A 22,176-nucleotide genomic window follows, 5' to 3' on the forward strand; every position below is an offset into this window, starting at 1 on the left:
ATTATAGATCAGGTTTGAGAGAAGAAGATATTTCATTTAAATTCCTATATTTCTGAAGTTTGCCTCATTTTTTGAAGTGAAAACTAGGTCTCTTAATAAGCATTTACTGTTAAATGTATAGTGAGACCTCTATCATGGGAAACTCTGAGTAAAGCACACCCAGACACACCTCGGATTCCAATTTACATGTTGAAATCTTGAGACAGATTTACAGAAACGAAAAATATTATCTGGAGAATCGGCACATTAAGGGGAGATTCCCCAGTCACAAAACACTCCTGGCATCAAATTCTCCTAGGATGACCAATTATAACCCCATTGTGGAGTCAGTCTTCCGAACCCAGATGCACAGTGGAGAGAGATTGTGGTCGAATAGAATCTTTTCTCAGACCTTTGCTTATTCCTTTGGACCCCTGATGACTAATTCCTACTCCTGAATTATACTTCATTTTCCTGTACCAGTAATGACAGTTGGCACTTACACAGTTCTTGGTTTGTGCCAAACACTATTCTTGGTGTTTTGCAGCTACTAGAACATTTAACTTTATGATGTCCACGTGGATGGCAGTATTTTCACAATTACATTTTACAGATAGATAAACTGAGGCAAAGAGAATCACCAATATGATGAAGATCACACAGCTGTGTAAGTGGTAAAGCCAGAATTCAAACAAAGGAGGTCTGTTCTAGAGACTGCTCAAAACCAATATTCGAAACCACCAAAACACACCCGCAAGCAGATCCTAATCTTACTTATAATTTTTTTGTGAATGCAAAGAAGAAACCAAAAAAGTATGTGTGCAAAACGCTACCTCTTCCTTTTAATCTCATGTTTTATTCCTTGTTTGCATTGATCTAGAAATGAAATTTGAGCCCATTTATTCAGCTTCAGAAACTCAGGAACCAGAACTCATATTTTATATATACAGAAATGCCTTCTGGCTCCACAGCTAGAGGAGGTTAGTGCTAGATGTTAGCAATTATGCTTAAATGAGACTCGTTTCAAACAAAGTCAAAATTAAGGAATCTGATTTGGCAAAGTGTTGCGTTTTTAGAAGTCTTGTGTTCTCTCCAAACCACCTTGTCCTCAGGGAATTCATTACCTGACAAGCAGGCTTGTGGCAGGTCAAGTTCAAATTGGAATTTTGACTGTGTAAACGCAGCCTCTCGGTAGCTGCAGTTTTCAGTTAGGTAAATACTTTAGATAAACAGCTTCATTATTTTTTCTGTATAACTGAGGATAATTATATAAATTATAACTAAATTCTGTATAAATTAAAATCTCCTTGTAATTACCTCAATTAATGTTTTTAATTGACATAATGGTTCACTTTTTACCTTAATACCTGAGGCATTTCCATTAACTCTCTGTGATGAATATTACAATTGCTCCTGGGGTAAAAGTCCAACAGATTTGTTTACCCCTTAAGTAGATACATTTGACTTACAAACTGGTGGGTTCTGAAAGGTTATTGTCCTTCCTTTATAAACCCAAAGTAACATCATTTAAGTCTGTACTTTCACTACCTGTTAGAGACAAGAAAAGAAAGATAGTAGAACACACATTTGAAGGTTATTCTATAGGTTAAAGAATTTTCTTAAGCTTTGAAGGCAAAATTCCTCATTCGTTCCATGTAGGGTGCTGATCCTAGACACATTCCTCCAGAAGCAGGTATAAAAGGGAAAATTAATGAATCTAGACGTTTAACAGATTCCCCCACCATATCATGGCTTCTTGATAGCCCAGCTCCTGTGAATACATAAGAAAAGAAATCAGTTCCTTTTGGCCAAAATGTAAAGAACCTAGGAACAAAGAACCCTTTGTATTAATGGGGGGCGGGGGAATGGCCTGAAGCCAGAGTGCAAATGGAGGAAGGAGTCTTGAAAAATTCTATTACTCAGAGAAATTCTAGTTTTCTGGTTGGTCTGAGGCAAGTATCCTCAATGCCCTGAAACTCTCTTCTTCTGGTCACTGATTTCCTTTACAGATGGAGAGAGAGACCTAGCACATTGACTAGGAAATGTCAGAATTAGAAAAATAAAGACAAACTTAGATATTGGTGGACACAAGGACACCAATGACAGAGTAGAAATAGTAACATGAGAGATTCAAAAGTTGGGTGATACTGAATCACGAGCTTCTGAGACATCTATAGTGGAAAATATAGTATTTTCCTTGGGTGAATTCTGTCCTGTCAACCTTCTGTTATCTTATGAGTCTTTTACATTCCTAAGAAGGACAAAACCCCAAGGAGAATACATTTATGATTGAAAAGCCCATGCTAAAATTAAGCTGAGTAGTAAAAGAGGGATGTTTGCACTTTCATAAAAGCATCTAATGCTTTTTAAATAGATGTTATGTCTTTGCAGGAAGACCTATTTCATTAATGAATCATGCCCAACAATGGTTTAAATCTGAGATCAAAAGATTAAGTTTGTGAGCCTTTCTTCTGAGATGATAAACAACATCTTCTCCCCATTAAGTAAAAATTTAAGTACTGTAGATGTTGTATGAATGGGAAATGTGTTTTCCTGAGTTCTTAGACTGGAAGTATAGAACTGGACCTGTGTACTACTACTCTGATGGGTAGTATTTGTGGGTAGTGTTTTCAAAATGAAATACATTTATGAAAATGGTGATTCCACTCACTCACATGCTTTCCACAGGGATCTATATGCCAGTGACTACACTGGGGTGTAGTAGTGTCCATTACCTGCTGAAGTAGATGACTCATGAGCTGTGGCAAATGCATCAAACTAGGCCAGGAAGTAGGAGGAGGAGCAGGTGACAAAGGTATAAAGAGTGGTCAGCGGGGCTGAAAGCCCGGCTCTGACCTAGAAACCTTGAATTGCTACTATGCCAGTCACCATATTGAAGTGGCAGAAGCCGGCACGCTCAGCTGTAGAATTGCAGAGCAGAGATGGGGGATACAGCCCTGATCTACTGTTGGGATGCTACTAGGCAGCTCCCATGGAATGACAGAGATGGTGAGTCATCAAGGATACTGGTGTGAGAGCTGCCCAGATTGTAGATCAGGCCTTTAGAAGGCAGAGGAGCAGCAGTACAGGGTGCAGAAAAGAACAAGGAAAAGAAGAATTTTAACTGTTCCCTATCACTCTCCTTGCCATATAAAACTGTGGGGAGAGTCAAGTCTGATTGTAGCTGTGAAAAGCTTAGACACATCCCTGGCACATGGTAAGTACTCAGTCAATTCAACCCACTAGCGGTGGTGGTTGTAGAAGGAGCCAGAGTAGTAAGTGGAGGTAGACGTGGCAACAGTGTTGTTGTGGTGCCTTTCCTAGAGCGGCAATAACTTACGTTTTCTTCCTTTGGAACCTAACTTGTGGTACATCCTCCACACTGCCACCCTAAACCTCTCCCTAAAACCTTTCTGAGCTACCTATTGACTTCCTGTTGACTGAATAAATCAGAAGTATTGAATCGAGTATAAAAGAACCCTCTGCCTTTACCCTAGCACTTCTATGTCTGCACACTGAATTGAGGGATTAAACAGGTAAAAGATCATCACAGAGAACCATATTGTGCTTCTCATCACTTCGTCATAGAGTATGTAATCACATGACTGCCCCAAGTGTGGTTTCTCACATTAGAAATTATTTTGTGTGCCTATGTGCGTTTATGTGTGGTGTGTCTGCTTGCATGTTCTTGTCTGTGAAACTAATTCTCTCAGATTCAACTAGTTAAATTAATTTTTCTTCCCCTTTATGTCTACTCTCATCACATTATCTACTATAGTGTTTCAGTCCTTAATAATTTATCTCATGGACTCAGGAACAGTACTCCATATCTAATATCAACCAGCTCAATATTTGGAGAACAGTGAAGGCTAGAGTCTGAACAAAAAGAAAATAACACATTCCATTAACTAGATTGTCTCAATGTACTTTTGCTCTGGTCTCACAATTTTTTTTTCTTATACTTTTGTTACAGATAGACACTTAGGATAATAGTTTGTCCGTAAAACAAACTGCCTACTTACGTTATTCAGTGGTACAAGTTGAAAAGTTAATACTGATTCTTAACTCTTCCTACATAGTGCGATGTATCTGTAGCTTGGCTAATTTAGAAATAGCTTCAGTTCTCTTCAATCTGCTTGATAGTTATGTTCTGTGTGTTCGAATTTAAAACGTGTATAAATGTGAAGTTAATCTGTCAAATTTATAAGCAATGAGCATCCATAAATCTTTTTAGTTGATGAATTACATGGTAAAGGCAAGAGAACAGAAAAGGGATATATAATTTGTCTAGACATTGTGCAGCTTTTTTTTCCCTCTAGGACATTCTGGCGTGATTAGAGTATTAAAGGAAAGTAAACCTAGCAGTGTAATGGGATACTTCCACTTATAGTTAGCAGTCCTGCTATTCAAAAGGCAGAAATGCAGCAAAAGGATGATCTAGCAGGAGGATACTATCGCCCTCGCCCCGCAAGGACGACAAGAACTCTGGTTCAGATGCATCTTCTCTCTCTTTATTTCTGCAAGTCTACACACTTATATACGCTTACATGACCAATCAGCGAGCAGGGTACAGGAGGGAGCGAATCAGGCTGTGCACCTAAACGAACAACTTCGCTAGCAACCAATGCTGTTTACTTCCTCTTTGGGCCTTCCGCTTAGTCTCACGAGGCAATCCTCACCTGGCAACTAGCCAGGCGCCATCTTTTAATGGCGGAGGCCGCCCTGGCCAGGGGCCTGCCTCCGACAGAATACCCTGTTCAAAATTACCTTTGCCGGGATTTTTGGGAAACACAGTTAACTCAGCAAGAGCCGAGGAATGCTTGAAATGGAAGGTAGTTTCTTGTTGTTGCAAAGACATATGTCTTGATTTGTAATTACCAGAAGAACGGGTTGCACATACTGTACTTTAAATCATTTTCCCAGTAATGGGAACTAGTACAGACATGTATGCAAAGGGCACACCATACTTTCCTTTTAATTTCCCACAACTTTTTTTTTTTTTCAATCAGATCCCTTTAATTAGAAATAATCACTGGATAGTTAGTGAGCTTTTATATAGCTTTGTCTTTCATTGGAAAAAAAAAAAAAGTCAAGATGTCATAAAATTAGACCTCGTATTCAAACAGCTGAACTGAACAGGAATGAAATGAATACTTACCAAAAATCGTATATGGAAAGAGCTTGGAGAAATGTTATCCTAAAATAATTAGGAACTTATAGGAACCAAAACCTTGATTTTGTAAAAGTAAGATCTCTTTTTTGGCTTTCATTTTACATTTATTCAAAATCAAACAAACAAATTAAAAGCAAGAACAACAACAAAAAGGATTTTGCTTAATGTCAGGAGCATAGCCAGAAATCTATGGGCCACTTAATTATTGTCCATTTTATAGGTGATTTAAATTTGAATGAGATTTTGACATTTAAAGGAATATCAATTTATACAGTTGAAGGGTTTTTTTTTAATTTTTTTAATTTTTTCTTTAACAAAGGGTCTCCTTTTGTGAGACCATTTGGGGTGCCAGGACAGGCAGACCAGCTTCTCAGGGCTCAGGGACATTTGGGCAGATGTGTAAGTCCTCTGGGTCAGCCTGGGCTATTTCCAGGACAGGTGGCACCGGCTGCAAGATGGAGTAAGCTTCGGGGGCCTCGGCCTCCAGGAGTCCTGGAACAGGGGAGTTCATCACTGCTGCCTGCAGTTAGGCCCCCAGGATCTCTCTCGGCCCAGCCTCAGGGGCCGAAAACCCTGTGGGATCTCTGCCAGTGGTCCCACCGATGACACAGGGTGGCTGAGTAGGGGGGTGCCCCCAGGGCTCGGCTCAGTGCTCTTCTGCAGAGAGCCTTCCAAATGGAATCTCTGGTTACTATTCTCATCATTGAGATCCAACAGAATGAGATCCAACAGAATGACCCCCTTGGGGCCTGGCACCCCTGCCCCGCCTCTCCAGGCCTCAGGTTCTCTCTGTCCTGCCACCTCACCTTCGTTGCTCCTCCTCCTGGAGGGTCCACCACTGGCATCCATTTGAACATATATGAAGGGAAGTGTTGCCCAGCCCTTCTTCCATCCTCAGACCTTCTCGATGGTGGCCATCAGCTTCTTAATGTCATCCTCGGCCAGGCTCTGGTCCATGGTGTAGGAGCTGGGGCTGAGGCCAGGCCCAGGGCTGGTCCCCCTCCAGTCCCTCAGACTCGGGCTCTGCACCAGGCCCAGGTGCCTCTGTCTCAGCCTGCTGTCCCTGCAGCAGTCGGATGAGCCCTTCCTTTACAGTTGATCTTTTAAAGTAAACCACTCCACAAAGTTGAGTGATCATTGGTGACTCTCAAAACTACTTCAACTAGTTTAATTTTATTTCTCACAGTTGTCTCTGAGATCACTTGAGATCATGTGATTTGATGTCATTTGACATGTGTGAGGCAATATAAAACTGTAAAGCAAAATTATTTTACTTTAACCACAATTTCCGTTTGTCTGGGAGAGGCCTCAAATAGCATTTTTTAAGAGGTTTTTTGAGATGTAATTCACATACCTTACATTTCGCCTAAAAGCCACTTCAGTGGTTGTACTCATGTACAACTTCTACTTCCGTCAAGTTAGAACATTTTTATCACTTAAAAAAAAAAATTCCTAGGTCCTTTAGCTATTGCACATCTGTTTTCCAATCTCAACAGCCCTACACAATCACCGATCTACTTTCTGTCTCCATAGAATTTCCTATTCTGGGTATTTCATATCAATGAAATCTTATAATATATGGATTTTTTCTTTTATGGTGTGTGTCTTTCTCTGAGCATCATGGTTTCAAAGTTCATCCATACTGTAGTGTGTACTGTACTTTATTCCTTTTATTTTTTAAGATTTATTTATTTTAGAGAGAGCTAGCATTGTGGTTTGTGCTGGTGGAGGAGCAGGTGGTTGGAGCAGTTGTATGGTTTAGATTTTATATTTAGGTCTTTGATTTATTTCTAGTTAATTTATATACATACTGGGAGAGAATTCTCTTGCCTGTGAATACACAAAATTCCCAGCACTATCTGTTCAAAAGACTTTTTTGCCTGTTCAGTGGTCTTGGTACCCTTGTTGAATATCATTTGGCCATAGACACACAGATTTGTTTTTTAACTCTTCTGTTCTATTTATCAGTCTATCTTCTATCTTATGTCACTACTGTCACAGGGCTTCAGAGTTCTTATCTCACAGACTCAAGACATGAATCTTCCAGAAAAAAGGGTGAAGTGAAAGTTTATTAAGTAAAGGTAAGAATAGAAAAAAAAGAGCTGTCTAGGGTAAGAGGGGTTCAGAATGGGTTACCACCAAGGGTTTTTATGGTGGGTCATTTATGGGAAATTGACCAGGTAACTTGGTAGATTTCTTATCAATATCATGGTGGATTTGTTAATATCATGTCTATATTTAGAAGGAACCTGGTGGACTTGTAACTATCATGAGTACAAACAAGGTGTTCTTATAAATATCATGTCTATATCTTCACATCTGGGATTTCTGTGAGCCTGGTTACATAGCCCGTGCATGACCACACTCACTTCACCTCCTACCTGTCTTGCCCTACCTGTCCCTTTCTTACTCCTACACAGTCTTGATTATTGTTGCATTGACATAAGTTTTAAAATTGGGCCCTATGAGCTTTCCAATTTTGTTCTTCTACAAGGTTATTTTGTGTCTTCTCAGTTCCTTATAATCCACATAAATTTTTAAATTAGCTTGTCCGTTTCTATAAAGCAGCCAGCGGGGATTCTAATAAGGATTGCATTGAATCTGTAGATCAGTTTGGGGAGTAATGTTATCTTTAGGTATTAGATCTTTAGACCCATGAATATGAAATGTTTTTTCCACTTATTTAAATATTCTTTCCTTTCTTTTAACAGTGTTTTGTAGTTTTCAGAGTGTAAGTTTTACACTCCTTTTGTTAGTGTATTTCTAAATTTATTTTTTAATGTAAATGAAATATTTTCTTAATTTCATTTTTCCATTGCTTATTGAAATGATATAGGAACAGAATTGGGTTTTGTGTATTGTTCTTGTATGCCACAACCTTACTGAACTCACTTAGTTCTAATCATTGTTTAGTGGATTGCTTAGGATTTTCTATATATGAGATCATATAAACTACAAATAGGATAAGTTTGTGTCTTCCTTTTCAATCTGGATGCCTTTGATTTCTTTTTCTCACCTGGATGTACTGGCTAGAAACTCCAGTGCAGTGTTGAATAGAAGTGAAGAGACCAGACATGTTTTGGGTTTTTTTTGTTTGTTTGTTTGTTTGTTTTCTGTAGGAAGAAAGCACTCAACCCTTCAGTTAATCATGATGTGGATTGTTTATAGATGTCCTTCATCAGTTTGAATATACTCTTTTCTACTCCTATTGTTTTCATTTTTTTTAATCATGAAAAGAGTATTGAATTTTTTCAAATGCTTCTTATGTGTCTATATAGGGGATCATGGTTGGTTTTGTTTGTTTTGTCCCATTTATATGTTGTATTACTTTGTTTTTGTTTTGTTTTTAATGGTAAACCAACCTTGCATTCCTGAGATAAATCCCATTTAGCAATGATGCTACTTCTGCTGCTGCTCTTCTCCTTCTCCTCCTTCTTCCCCCTCCTCCTCCTCCCTCTCTTCCTCCCCCTCCTCCTTTCGTGGAATATTGCTAGATTCAGTTTGCTAGCATTTTATCGAAGATTTTCACTTCTACTTTTATAAGAGATGTTCATTTGTGATTTTCTTTTCTTATGTCTTAGTCTGATAGTCTGGTTTTAGGTATCAGAGTTCTGCTAACCTCATAGAATGAGTTAGGGAGTTCTCCTTCCCTTCTGTCTTTTTGGTTGGTTGGTTGGTTGGTTGGTTTTTTAACAAGATTTTTTGAAAATGTATTAATTTTTCTTTAAATGTTTGGTGGAATTTGCCTATGAAGCTATCTGGGCTTGGACTTTTGGGGGATATTTTAAAATTCCTAATCCAATCTCTTTGCATGTTATAGGTCTGTAAAATTATCTGTTTCTTCCTGAGTCAGTTGTAATAGTGTGTCTTTTTATGACTGTGTACATTTCATCTAAGCTATTTAATATACTGGCATATATCCTACAATTTTAATTTTTTTGAAAGATTGGTAGTACTGTTCTCTCTTATTCTTCTGATTTTACTAATTGCAGTCTTCTTTCTCTCCCTTCCCTCCCTACTCCCATCTCACCTCTCTTTTTGGTCAGTCTAAAGGTATGTCAATAGTCTTAAATTTTCCAAAGAATCAGCTTTTGGTTTCATTGATTTTCTCTACTTTTTCTCTCCTCTAGTTCAATAATTTCCACTTTATTATTTATTTCCTTCTTCATTATTTATTTCCTATGTTTATTATTTATTTCCTTCTGTTTGCTTTGGGTTTATTTTGCTCTTCTTTTTCCTCTATCTTAGATAGAAGATTAGGTTATTAATTTGAAATCTTTCTGCTTCTGTGTGTGTGTATGCATAGTATTTATTACATATATATATATATATATATATATATATATATATATATGCATTTGTAACTGAAAGTTCCCTCTGAGCATTACTTTAGCTGAATTCCATAATGTATAGTATAATGTGTATCATGTGTATAATTAGTATAATGTGTATCATGTGTATCTTTCTTTTTATTCCTCTCGATGTATTTTCTGTTTTCTATTGTGATTTCTTCTTTGGTCCACTACTAATTTAAGAATGTGTTGTATAATTTCCACATAATTGTGCATCTCCCAGATTTCTTTTTGTTCATGTTTTCTACTTTTATTCCATTGTGATTGGAAAGCATACTTCATGTTATTATTATAATTATTTTACATTTAATGAGGTTTGTTTTATGCCTAGCATATGGTCTATCCTAAAAAAAAAAAATGTTCCATTCACACTTGAAAAGAATATATATATAATTTTGCTGTTGTTGAGTATCCCATAGATGTCTATTAGTTCCAGTTGGTTTGCAGTGCTATTCAAATCTCCTCTATCTTTTTTTTTTAAGATTTTATTTATTTTATTTGACAGACAGAGATCACAAGTAGGCAGAGAGGCAGGCAGAGAGATAGAGAGAGGAAGAAGCAGGCTCGCCGCTGAGCAGAGAGCCTGATGTGGGGTTTGATCCCAGAACCCTGGGATCATGACTTGAGCTGAAGGCAGAGGCTTTAACCCACTGAGCCACCCAGGCACCCCAAGTCTCGTATCTTATTTTTTTCTTTTTTAAAAAAGATTTTATTTATTTAGTTGAGAGAGAGACAGAGAGAGCATAAGGAGGGAGAGGGGCAGAAGAGAGACAATCAGACCACCTATTGAGTAAGGAACCCAATGTGGGGCTGGATCCCAGGACCCTGAGATTATGACCTAAGCTGAAATCAGACACTTAACCAACTGAGCCACCCAGGTGCCCGTAAGTCTCCTATTTTATTATTAATTTTCTTACTAGTTGACTGCCCATTATTGAAAGTATGGTATTAAATTTCCAGCTTTTATTGAAGTTTTGGACCCTAATGAACATTTAGCTAATGCTATGTCAGTGAGGAAGTTACTGAAATTCTCTCTGGGCTTCAGTATTCTTATGAATATGTACCAGCATTTACTTCCAGTTTTTCTTCATTGGCTTCTTACCACTTTGTGACTCTATCATTTTTATTAGACCTAGGTCATAAATTCACAACTCATGAATTCTTATGCTAAAATATCACAGATGTTTATTTTCTTCCACAAAGCTTTTTCAGTGTTACCTTCTCAAGTAGAGTCAGAATCTGAAACCTTAGGAAATCGAGACAGGGCCTTGGCTAGGTTGTTGGCTAACTATTGTGTTATATAGTATGTTGTTTGGATGTTACAAAGGCAGTAGAATGTTACTATTTAGAACTGAATTGATATTATTTTTCCAATGAAACTTTGGGGCTTTAAATTGAATTATTATTCAGTCATAACCAGGCCTTTTTTTTGCAGAAGAAACTTAGAATTTTGATTGTAAGTCTCCTTTGTTGTGTCCCTTTGGAAATGGGAGGAAACATACAAACATTAGCTTTGCCATATGCACATGAAGTTTCTAAAGTAGTTGTCTCTTTTCCCCTTTCCAAAACATGCAATAGACAACTCACTGATAACTTTTGCTGACAAACATACCATGCAGCAAATTCCTGCCAGAGATGGTTGTCATTAGAGATACAGCACTGTTTATAATTTAAAATCCAGAACAGGGGCGCCTGGGTGGCTCAGTGGTTAAGCCGCTGCCTTCGGCTCAGGTCATGATCTCGGTGTCCTGGGATCGAGCCCCGCATCGGGCTCTCTGCTCAGCAGGGAGCCTGCTTCCTCCTCTCTCTCTCTCTGCCTCTCTGCCTACTTGTGATCTCTGTCTGTCAAATAAATAAATAAAATCGTTAAAAAAAATAAATAAATAAATAAATAAATAAATAAAATCCAGAACAAACATGACCCCCAATGGGATGCCTTCTCCAGATCCCAAGAATTACTTTATTAGTCCTCTGCCTCCAGATTACTGCCTCCAGATTATTATGACACTTTTTCCATGGTTGTTTTTCCCATCTGCCTTCCCCACCTTAAAAAAAAAAAAAAAAAAGACTGAAAGGAAAGAAAACTTAATCTTACAGATAACAAGTGCAAATAAATGCATACATTTTCATTTTAACACATTGATAACACATTATCATTATGGCCATGATAAGAGATGTTTCTGCTCTTTGTATTATTATCTATGCATATCTCCACGTAACAAAAATAACTTTTCTGCACTCTTTCCTGTCTGAGCCCTCCATTCACATCTACTACATTTGGTTTAAGCTCATGGTTTACTCAGTACCTTTGTTGAAAATTCTTATTCGTGTACCCTAACGAGTGAGCCAACTACTTTTCTTTCTTGACATGGGAATGTTATGTGCTACATTTGTTGATACATTTTAGCTAGACTCTGAAGCCATTGTCTGCTCCTGTTTGTGGTGGCTTCTGGTAGATCACCTGTGGTCAGGGTCTTTCCCTCTTGTCTTCTCCACAAGGTTTCCAAATATTTTTTTGCCAATAATACTGCATTGCCATTCATTGTCTGTAGTTGAGTATATTGAAATTATTTGACATGTCAGATGTCACTTAGAAGTTAAATCCTTTATTAATTTAGTGACTGAAATGTATTATTTACCTATCTTGTCATTATTTAGTACAGTTTGTTGAAAGGATAATTTAGGCTGTGCTGCCTGTAAGCTAATACTTGACCTTGACTGTCATCAGAAATATTTTAAAGCCAACAGACATGCTGACATATTGAAGAAGTTTCGGTTTTCCTTAGAATACTATTGTTAAGCAGTATAAGTGTTCAGTGTCTTTTAAGGCACACATGCACATTATTACTTAATGTATGTTTATTGAAATATTTAGAAAATAAAACTAAAAGCAAAGGAGGAATTACAACACCCATTCATCCCTTCTGTATTATCAATTCTTGAATAAAAATATTGTTGAAATTTAGGGTATGGTCCTTTCTAGACTCCTATGGGTTTATCTGTCTGTGTCTATTTACCTATAAAATTATATGTATCTACACATACTTCTGCAAAAAAAAGACATACTATTTTGTGGAATTTTTTTTTTTTAACCCATCACCTTATTATTAATTCCAAGAAAACATTAAAGTGAATATTTTGACTGTCTACAATTCAAATTTCATAATTATTATAGCCATAACTAAAGTATCTATTAGAAAACTACTTCAGCTCTAATTGTAAAGTATAGCCCAGTTTTTCTTTCTGAATAATTATAAAAGAATCATTAATACAATAAATACACATGTGATTCTAGAATACATTTTACTTTGCAAAATGATAATTTTTAGATGATATGTCTCTGATCTAAGATGGTGAGCATATCTGTGTAGCTCTTTTTAGGAAATAAGGCTTTACACTGAACCTTTTTAATTTAGGAAATTTTATTTAAAAAGTCAGACCTCATTTGGAAAGTTGATGCTCACATAACTTCTAAGAAATGATTTTATCTCACACACACACACAAAATAATGCCCAAAAAATTCACTTAGATGCTGAGCATTTATGTAGACCACTGTTCAAAGCATATGTGTTCAGACATAAGAGAAAGAAAAGGACTTTTTGAAGAGTTAAAAAAGTGTTTCAGGTTTTGATAAAAAGTCATATGAAATGAAACTGAGAGCCAGGCTGTCTGTTTAGGACATAATTTTCTACCTCATGATGACAGTAGAATTTAAAAGCAATCCCAGCATATTCTGTCATCCCACTGAGGTTTCAGACCTCTGAGAAATTGAAACTATGAAAAAGGAGCATTTAGAGAGTCCTTCGTTCTGGTCAGAAAGATATATCCATAGTTTTGTCATCATCAGAAGCCACTTTCATTAAGCCATCATCAGCCCTATTTTGTATTATAATTGTAATTCAAAAATCAGATGACTGTATTTCTTTATGAATATAAATAGTAACCAACATATAGCCATTTACATCAAAGATAAGAAAGTAAACTTAACAAATTTGTATCAGTGCATCTGTTTATCTAGGATTTGAGGAATATGAAACTGACTTCAGTTAGGTTCTTCTCAAAAGTTATTCGTGACCTAATTCCAAATGAATCCCCACCATCTTAACTTCTCATTAATATTTGAATATTCTGGCCAGTTGTAGAAGCTACCATATTTCAAACCTGGGCTGTATTAAATCATCAAGTATCTACAAAGCACCCCAGTGTGCAAGGCACAATGAAACACTGAAAAATATTGGTAGAGGATTAACAACAGTGAAAAAGCAACAGTAACTTTAATAAAAGTAGCAACAGCTTATAAACTGTCCAAAAGGGAAAGACCTGTTTCAATGTAATTGCTGATGGCCCTGGAATGTATGGCAGGGCAAGGAGACAGCCAGAGATGTTATAGCCTCGCCACAGTCAGAATGCGGTCACTCGAGTTATCATCTCACGATTAGGAAGTGGCTGTGGTAGGGTGTAGATAATTCCAGTGAAAGCAAAACGGTGTGGGTCTTTATCTCTTTTCCTATTTTGTGTGCTGAAGGGACAGGTTTTGAAAGCCAGTGAGTAGCCCCCCCATTTGCAGGTCCTACACAGGTAATTGGACCCAACAGCAAAAGTGAAAGACTTGGCCCGAGTGAGGCAGTCTGGAATCCTTGCTCCCAGAAAGCAAAAGTCATCTAGATGAAACAAAGAGGGAAGAGAACTGAAATGAGAGAGGACAGGCCCTCTCTGTCAGATTCTTCATTGAGTCACATGTCGGCTGCTTAAACCTCTGTTTCAGTCAGCAAAACACCTTTCAGGGACTTTAAATGACTAAGAACAGTAAGTAGTGGGAGTGGTCTCCTGCAGTAGAAAGATGGCGGTCAAAAATGACTTTGGGATCAAACAAATCATAAGGAACCAGTTGGCCCAAATCCCAAATATATATTGTTAAAATACTTAGCATGGCACTTTCCATACTGTCTTTTAATGAACAAATTTCAAACATAGCAAAAAATTGATAGAACAATAAATGAACATTTATGTTCCTCTTCCCATATTAAAATCTGTTAACGTTTTACCACAGTTATGTCATCTCTCTTTAATGATATATATGCATGTATGTGTACGTTATTTTTTGCTCTATCATTTGAAACTAAGTTCAGACTTCAACATTCATGTCTTTAAAAAGGCATTCATTTTTCTAAACATAATAAGATCACACCTTAGAAAAAATAATGATTCTGTTATATAATGGTTAACCTATGGACAAATTGTCCAAAAGTGCCCTGAGAAGGTCTTTTGTAGCTGCTGCCAATGCTACTTTTAATTTTAAGTTATAATCCCAACTAGATTCACATATTGCGTTTAACTATTACTCCTTTTTATTTTATGGATTCTGTCTCATTACTGTCAGTATATTAGGTGAGTAATTCGTTGCTGTGGAAAGGTGAGGGCAGTCTTTTGCATTGTGAAATGTTTTATACCACTAGATGCAAGTAGTACTTCCCCCCACCCAATTTGTAACAATCAAATTGCCTCCTGATGTCACCATCTGTCCTCTGGGGAACAAAATCACCCCAGACTGAGAATCACTGTTCTTTTAATCCAGAAGAGTAGTTCTGTCTGCACCTAATGTCATGTCATTTAGCCATGCCTAGGAACAGGTCTATATATTACACCTGTATTATATAATACACCTGTATTATATAATACACCTGTATTATATTATACCTGTATTATCTCAACATATATCACACTCATCCCTCTGGAGACTGTTTTAGAATTATGGATCTCAACAGGAGACAACTGGCATCTGAGGAATCAGAAAAATCACCTGATGGGGTGCCTGGGTAGCTCAGTCATTAAGTGTCTGCCTTTAGCTCAGGTCATGATTCCAGGGTCATAGGATCCAGCCCCACATCAGATTTCCTGCTCAGCAGGAAGCCTGCTTCTGTCTCTCCCACTTCTAATTGTGTTCCCTTTCTCACTGTGTCTCTCTCTGTCAAATAAATAAAATCTTTAAAAAAAAAAAAAAAAACTACCTGAGAAACTTGCCAAATACCAATTCCTACATTTTTCTCCTAGATATTTTGACTCGGTTCTGGATAGGGACATGGAAAACTGAGGGTTTTTTTTTTTTTTTTTTAAACACTCCAAGTTTTCACTGTCCCAATTCAAGTTTGCGGGGGGGTGGGCAGCAAGTGTCTTCTGATACTTCTTTCCACTTAATATGGGGAAACCTATATCTACCTATATCTTCATCCTATATTTTTGTGTAAAGCAACATCAAGTATTTAATGGTGACAGATGTCATCAATAGTGGTGTATTTTCAAAATGTTTGCGTTTAATATTGAAATCCCACTAGTTCTCTCATTGTCTCGTCTATTTCTGTGAGGATTTTTGTTCATTTTGATTCTAACATGTGGACAACACAAGTTAGCATCTTTTCCATCATGAATGCTTTCCTACAATGATTTCTATTATGATAGAAGGCTATTATTATTCTCTTTTTGGATAGAAGTTTATTTTAAATTTCTCTTGTCATCCATTGCTAGCGGGAATGCAAAATGATACATTCGCTGTGGAGGACAGCTTGGTGGTTTCTTAAAAAGCTAAACATTCTTACCATGTAATCCAGAAGTCATGCTCCTTAGTAATTACCCAAAGGAGTTGAAAACATATATCCAAACAAAACCTGTACATGGATGTTTATAACAGCTTTATTCAAAACTGCCAACATTTGGAAGCAACCAAAATGTCCTTCTGTAAGTGAGTAATAAATAAACTCTAATCCATCCAGACAATGGAATATTTTCAGCACCTAAAAGAAATGAGATAACGATCCTTTAATGAATATTACTAAGTGCAACAAGCTAATCTGAAAACGCTGCATACCATATGATTCCAACCATATAACATTCTGGAAAAGGCAAAACTTTGGGAACAGTGAAATTCTCAGTGGTTTCTAGGAGTTCAGGAGGAGGAAGAGGTAGAATAAGCAAAGCACAGAGGATTTGTGGGTCTAACCAGCTCTGTATATTACTGTAGTGGTGGACTTGGGTCAGTATAACTTTTTCCAAACTATTATTATGTACAACACCAAGAGTGAAGCCCGAGTCACCTATGGATCTTGGGTGATAAGCATGTATCAAGGTAGGCTCACCCGTTGGAACAAGTGCACCACTCTGTGGGCATTAATGGGAGAGACTGTGGGTGTGTAGGGGGAGGGAGTATATGTGAATTCTATGTACCTTCTGCTCACTTTTGTTGTGAACCTAAAACTCCTCTAAAAAATAAGATCTATTAGGTTGGTTTTTTTTTTTTTTTCCTTTTAACTGCTCAATCGTGTTTTCCTAAGTCCTAGACCAGCTGCCATGTAATCAATGGACTCTTTTTCCCCCCCTCAAAACCCCCAAGTATAGTTACAATGTTCCCTGAATTCTTCCTTTATTGCAGAACTTCTCAAACTGCCATGTGGGGGGTGGGACGGAAGGAAAGAAAGAAAAGAAAAGAAAGAATCACATAAGCAATTGTTAAAATACTCATTCCCATTCCTCCCCTGGAAAGAATGACCTTCAAGAGTTTGGGCATTGAGGCGCCTGGGTGGCTCAGTGGGTTAAGCCTCTGCCCTCGGCTCAGGTCATGGGATCCCAGGATCCTGGGATCCAGCCTTGCATCAGGCTCTCTGCTCAGCAGGAAGCCTGCTTCCCCACCCCCTCAGCTTCCCTCTGCCTGCCTCTCTGCCTACTTGTGATCTCTGTCATAAATAAATTTTTTAAAAAAAGAGTTTGGGTATGTAGTATAGAAATATGAAAACTAGCAAACATTCCAGATGATTCTGGAATAGGTGAGCCAAGACCCAAGATTTGAAACCTCTTGCTTTAGAGCATCTGACATAGTCATCATTTTGACCTTATTTTCTGTAACTTCAGGCCGATTCTGTTCAAACAGGGTTTACAATAACTTCTTTGCTAGTCACCCTAATTCCTGTCTCCTTTTGCTACAATTATGTCTTTGTAAGCTGCTGAAATAATCTTCTGCAAATACCATTTTTATCATGCCACCTTCCTGCTCAAGAATCAGCTACTCCTACTATATCAAGTCCAAACTCTTGGCTTTTAATTCAAGGTCTCCTGTCAACTGGCACTTTTGTACCTCTCTAATTTTATCTTTTCCCACTACAGACTGACTCTCCCCTCTAGCTAAATCTAGCCAACTTTCCATTCTTCCATGCTGCTTATTTGTGTGCCTTTGAGTTTCCCATCAGTTGGAACGCTCTCCTGTTCATTTTCCCCAACATGGAATAAATATTTGCTCCCAACGCACCTACTTCAGGAAAGTTTCCCTGATTAAATTTTTCCACCTAATTGTTATGCTGACTGAATAAAAATTAGCAAACTGGACTATAATTTCAATGAGTAGAAATAACAGAAGAAACCTCTAGTATTCTAAAGGAGGAATGGTATGTTACCTTTCCAGTTATAAAAACAAAGTATTACTGCAATAAAAGTATCAATCAGAATTTTCATGGAAAAGTAGGTGCAAGAAAGTATTAAAAAATGGATTGCAGGGCGCCTGGGTGTATTTGGTTAAAAGCCTCTGCCTTCGGCTCAGGTCATGATCCCAGGATCCTGGGATTGAGTCCCACATTGGGCTCTCCGCTTGGTGGGAAGCCTGCTTCTCCCCCGCACCTCGCCGCCCCCCGCCTGCCTCTCTGCCTACTTGTGATCTCTGTCTGTCAAATAAATAAATAAAATCTTTTAAAAAAATAAATAAATGGATTGCAAGTTGAATATGAGTGCAGTAGTTGGAGTAAAGGCTCCAGTGAGACAAGAAGACAGAGAGAGCTGATACGAAACTAATGAATGGAGAAAAATAAGGTAGTAACTCCTAAGGTATGAAATGACTGTGGAGACAAAGCACAATAGAAATGCAGCAGGAAAACAAAGCTTCAGTTGCCTCTCCAAATTAATCTAACTCCTTCCCAGAAGCAGTTTTGGTAGTGCATGGACATTAGTTTTATTATTTTATAAGAAAAGCTGCTATATCCAACCAACTATTGGCCTCTTCAAAGCAGTCATTTCTTGAACCCATGGAGCAAAAACACTTTTACCAAAGATTCCATTCCAATGACATGCTGATGCATACCTAATTCATTCAGTACACCCAGATTTATTTCCAGATGGTTCTATGTGTTAGGAATTCATGAGAGTTACTGGTTTTCTGTGCCCTCACCAATACTTGGGTTTACCTATCTCCAAATTTTTTAATTGAATAGGGACATTATGATATCACATTGTGATTTTACTTGCATTTATATAATTACTAAGAAATCAACGCATCCTCTAAGATACTTCAGAGCTATTTTGGCTTCTTTATCTTAGAACCTGACTAATCAAATCTGCCTAACTCGTTCATATTATATCTAATAACTTCCCTGTATTCCCTCTGTATCAGCCATGTTGAACTCCAGAAGACCCAGAAATACTAGGATTTTGCTACTCTTCTTAGGTTTGCACATTTTTTTAAATTTTTCTGCCAAACTCCCATATACTTCCTGTTCACACTTCAATTATAACACTTTGCAGATTTCATGAAAAGCATTTGTATCTATATTTCCCCACAAGACCTGGCCTTTTAAAAAATATATGTTTATAAAAAATAAAAAATTATATTAAAAAAATGAAAAAAAAAGAAGAGAAAAAAAGAAAATCTTTGCTTTCCTAGCTTCTAAGAAGTAGGAAGTACATAGTGAAATACAAACGTACACACCTGATTGAAATTTTCTTCTTAACATCCTAAGAAGAGAGACTTCCTCTCTCTTAAGGTGAAGAGAGGTAAGACAAAGCAACACAAGGTGCACACTTAAGGGGGTCTGTCAGATTCTTCGAACTACAACCCCCAGCCTCATCCACCTGGAACCCAGAGATCTCACATTTGCCTTTTCCTGGCAACATGAATTTTTGAGCTCCAGAAGTCCTCTCTTCCTTCATTCAGGCCAAGATCCAAGTTCACCTGAACTGGCTTGTACCTGAGGAAGTGAAAGAAAAGATCAAAAAAACAGGAAACACCAAGCTTGGATCTTACAACATAGCTGGGGAAGATTGCAACAGTATGAAACAGGCTGGAAAGAGCAGAGAAATGGAATCAGACATGCCTTTGAGGGTGAGGCGGGTACTATCTTTTGGGGTGTATCCAGATGCAAGGTAGAGAAGTCCATTAAGGTGATGGTGAAAAGTCCAGCCAGACTCGTGTAAACTGGTATCAAGAAACTCAAGTGATAGACATTGGGTAGTGGGACAGCACATGACTTCATGCAAGACCAGGAGAGCAGACAGTCTGTCCTACCTGCCAGGTAGGTGAGCCCAAGATCCTGAGAATCAAGAAACTAGAGTGTATATATTTGGAGTTGGATGGGTCATTTATTAAACTATGAGATCAAAGTCATTGGAGAGAATTTAGAGTTTGCCAAGAACAAGATATATTCTAGATCTAGAGAAACTATAGTGGTAAAGACACAAAACAGGGATCAAGATATGTTCCCTAAATAACTATACAAGTTGTAAACTTTATTTATTCACTTATATTCACATTATAACATATTTTTGTGCCTTCCAGAGGTTCAGCATGGACATTGATCAAGGGTATAGCATTAAACAGACAAAAATTTTGGCCCTCAAAAGGCTTAACATTTTATTATTATTTTTTAAGTTTTTATTTATTTATTTGGCACAGAGAAAGAGCAGCAGAAGGAGAGGGAGCAGCAGACTCCACACTGAGTAGGCAGCCTGATGCAGGACTCGATCCCAGGACCCCAGGATCATGACCTGAGCCGAAGGCAGACACTTAACTGACTGAGCCACCCAGGTGCCCCTCAAAAAGCTTAACATTTGAGTGGGCAAATAGGAACAATACAAAAGTAAAAAAGCAACATGTAGTTAGATGTTGATGAGTGCCACGGAGAAAAATAAAGCAGAAAAGAGAAATGGGAGTCTCCCCAGGCAGGGTAGGATTAGACTGTGATTCCATTATTTGTTGACTAAGGAATAAAACAAGTGGGTACACGCATGCATGCAGGGGGAGAGAGAGTGAGCTGCGTGTTCACCAGCCAGTGGGAAGACTGTGGCACACAGGTGCATTGCTGGCATTTTTGTGGAAAAGCAAGGAGGCCTGGGTGGCTGGAGAAGAAGGAGTCAAGGGAAGAAAAGGCACACGAACTAAAAGATGTAAAGAGAACTGGAGAAGTTCAAGTAGGGCCTTTTAGTTGACTTCCAGCATTTTGGTTTCTACTTACCAGTGAAACACACTTGGAGCAGAAGGGTATGAAGAGCTGACTTGCATTTTAAGGTGATCCCTGTTTCTGCCGTGTTTCTGCCGTGTTAACAGCAGGGGGAAGAGGAACAAGGCCGAAAGCAGAGAGAACTCTCCAGGAGCTGTTGTACCAAATCAGCTGTGAGAGAGTGGCTCCGATCGTGGGAGGAGGAGTAGATAGAGCTGGGAAGGATCTAGGCACCTTTTTGGAGAGATCGTCAATAATACTTGTTGTTGAATTGGTGGATTGTATGAATGGCGAGAGAGATGAGGCACGGCTTCAGAATTTAGGGCTGAATGGAAAGAAGAATCGACTCACCTATTACCTAAAAGAGAAAGGCTGCAGGGATGTAAAATCAGGGCTGTTTTTGAATACCGTGAAATTGAGATGATTATTAGCTGTGCAGATGGATATGTCGTATTGTTAGCTGCACACACAGTGTGGAGTTCAGGTGAGAAAACTGAATAGAAATATGAATTTGAGGGGCATCTGCATGGCTCAGTCAGTTAAGCCTCTAACTCTTGATTCCAGCTTGGGTGGTGAGATCGAGCCCCGTGACCAGCTTCGGCACGGGGCAGGGAGTCTGCTGGAGATTCTCTCCCTCTGCCTCTGCCCCTACCTCCCTCCCCCTTACCCAGCTCTGGCACCTGAATGCTCTCTTGCTCTCTAAAAAATATATACATGTGTGTGTGTTTAAATTTGAGAATACTTACTTGGTATTTAAATTCATGAAACCAGAGGAAATCATTAAGGCAATGGGTATAGAAATGGTAAAAGGAAGTTCAAGGTCTGCTTTTTTCTTTTTTTTTTTTTTTAATATATATTTTATTTATTTATTTGACAGAGAGAGAGAGATCACAAGTAGGCAGAGAGGCAGGCAGAGAGAGAAGGGGAAGCAGGCTCCCTGCTGAGCAGAGAGACTGATGAGGGGCTGGATCCCAGGACCCTGAGATCATGACCTGAGCCAAAGGCAGAGGCTCAACCCACAGAGCCACCCAGGTGCCCCTAAAAGTCTGTTTAGAAGTTGAGAAGGTATTGGCAAAGGAAATGAGACTGAAAAAGAGCAGACAGCAATGTAGGGAGAAAACCAGGAGAAACAAATGTCCTAGTATCTAAGTGAAGAGACAGAACAAGGGGCAGGAAAGATCTGAGGACAAAATTAAACAGTGAATTTACCAACATGGAGATTACTTGTGATCTTGGTTCACTTTTTTTTTTTACTGAACATAGTTTTTGCCCAAATGCAGGAAATATTCAATGATATTAGTGATACACATTGTAAATCAGTTGAACAAACAATATAACACCATGTGTGGGCAAACATAAGGTATGCTTATAGAGATTATACCGATTTTTTTTTTTTTTTTTTGGTCGTGCTTGTCCCAAGGCGAT

General features: G+C 38.2%; 1 protein-coding gene and 1 pseudogene across 4 annotated transcripts in view; one reads left to right on the plus strand and one right to left on the minus strand.

Moving 5' to 3' along the window:
- Positions 1–22,176, plus strand: part of ROBO1 (roundabout guidance receptor 1) — a 1,177,330-nt gene that overhangs the window by 423,743 nt on the left and 731,411 nt on the right. The window lies entirely within an intron of this gene.
- Positions 5,523–6,136, minus strand: LOC131826043 (B-cell CLL/lymphoma 7 protein family member C-like; annotated as a pseudogene).

Source organism: Mustela lutreola, chromosome 2, assembly GCF_030435805.1.
Source record: "Mustela lutreola isolate mMusLut2 chromosome 2, mMusLut2.pri, whole genome shotgun sequence".
NCBI lineage: Eukaryota > Metazoa > Chordata > Mammalia > Carnivora > Mustelidae > Mustela > Mustela lutreola.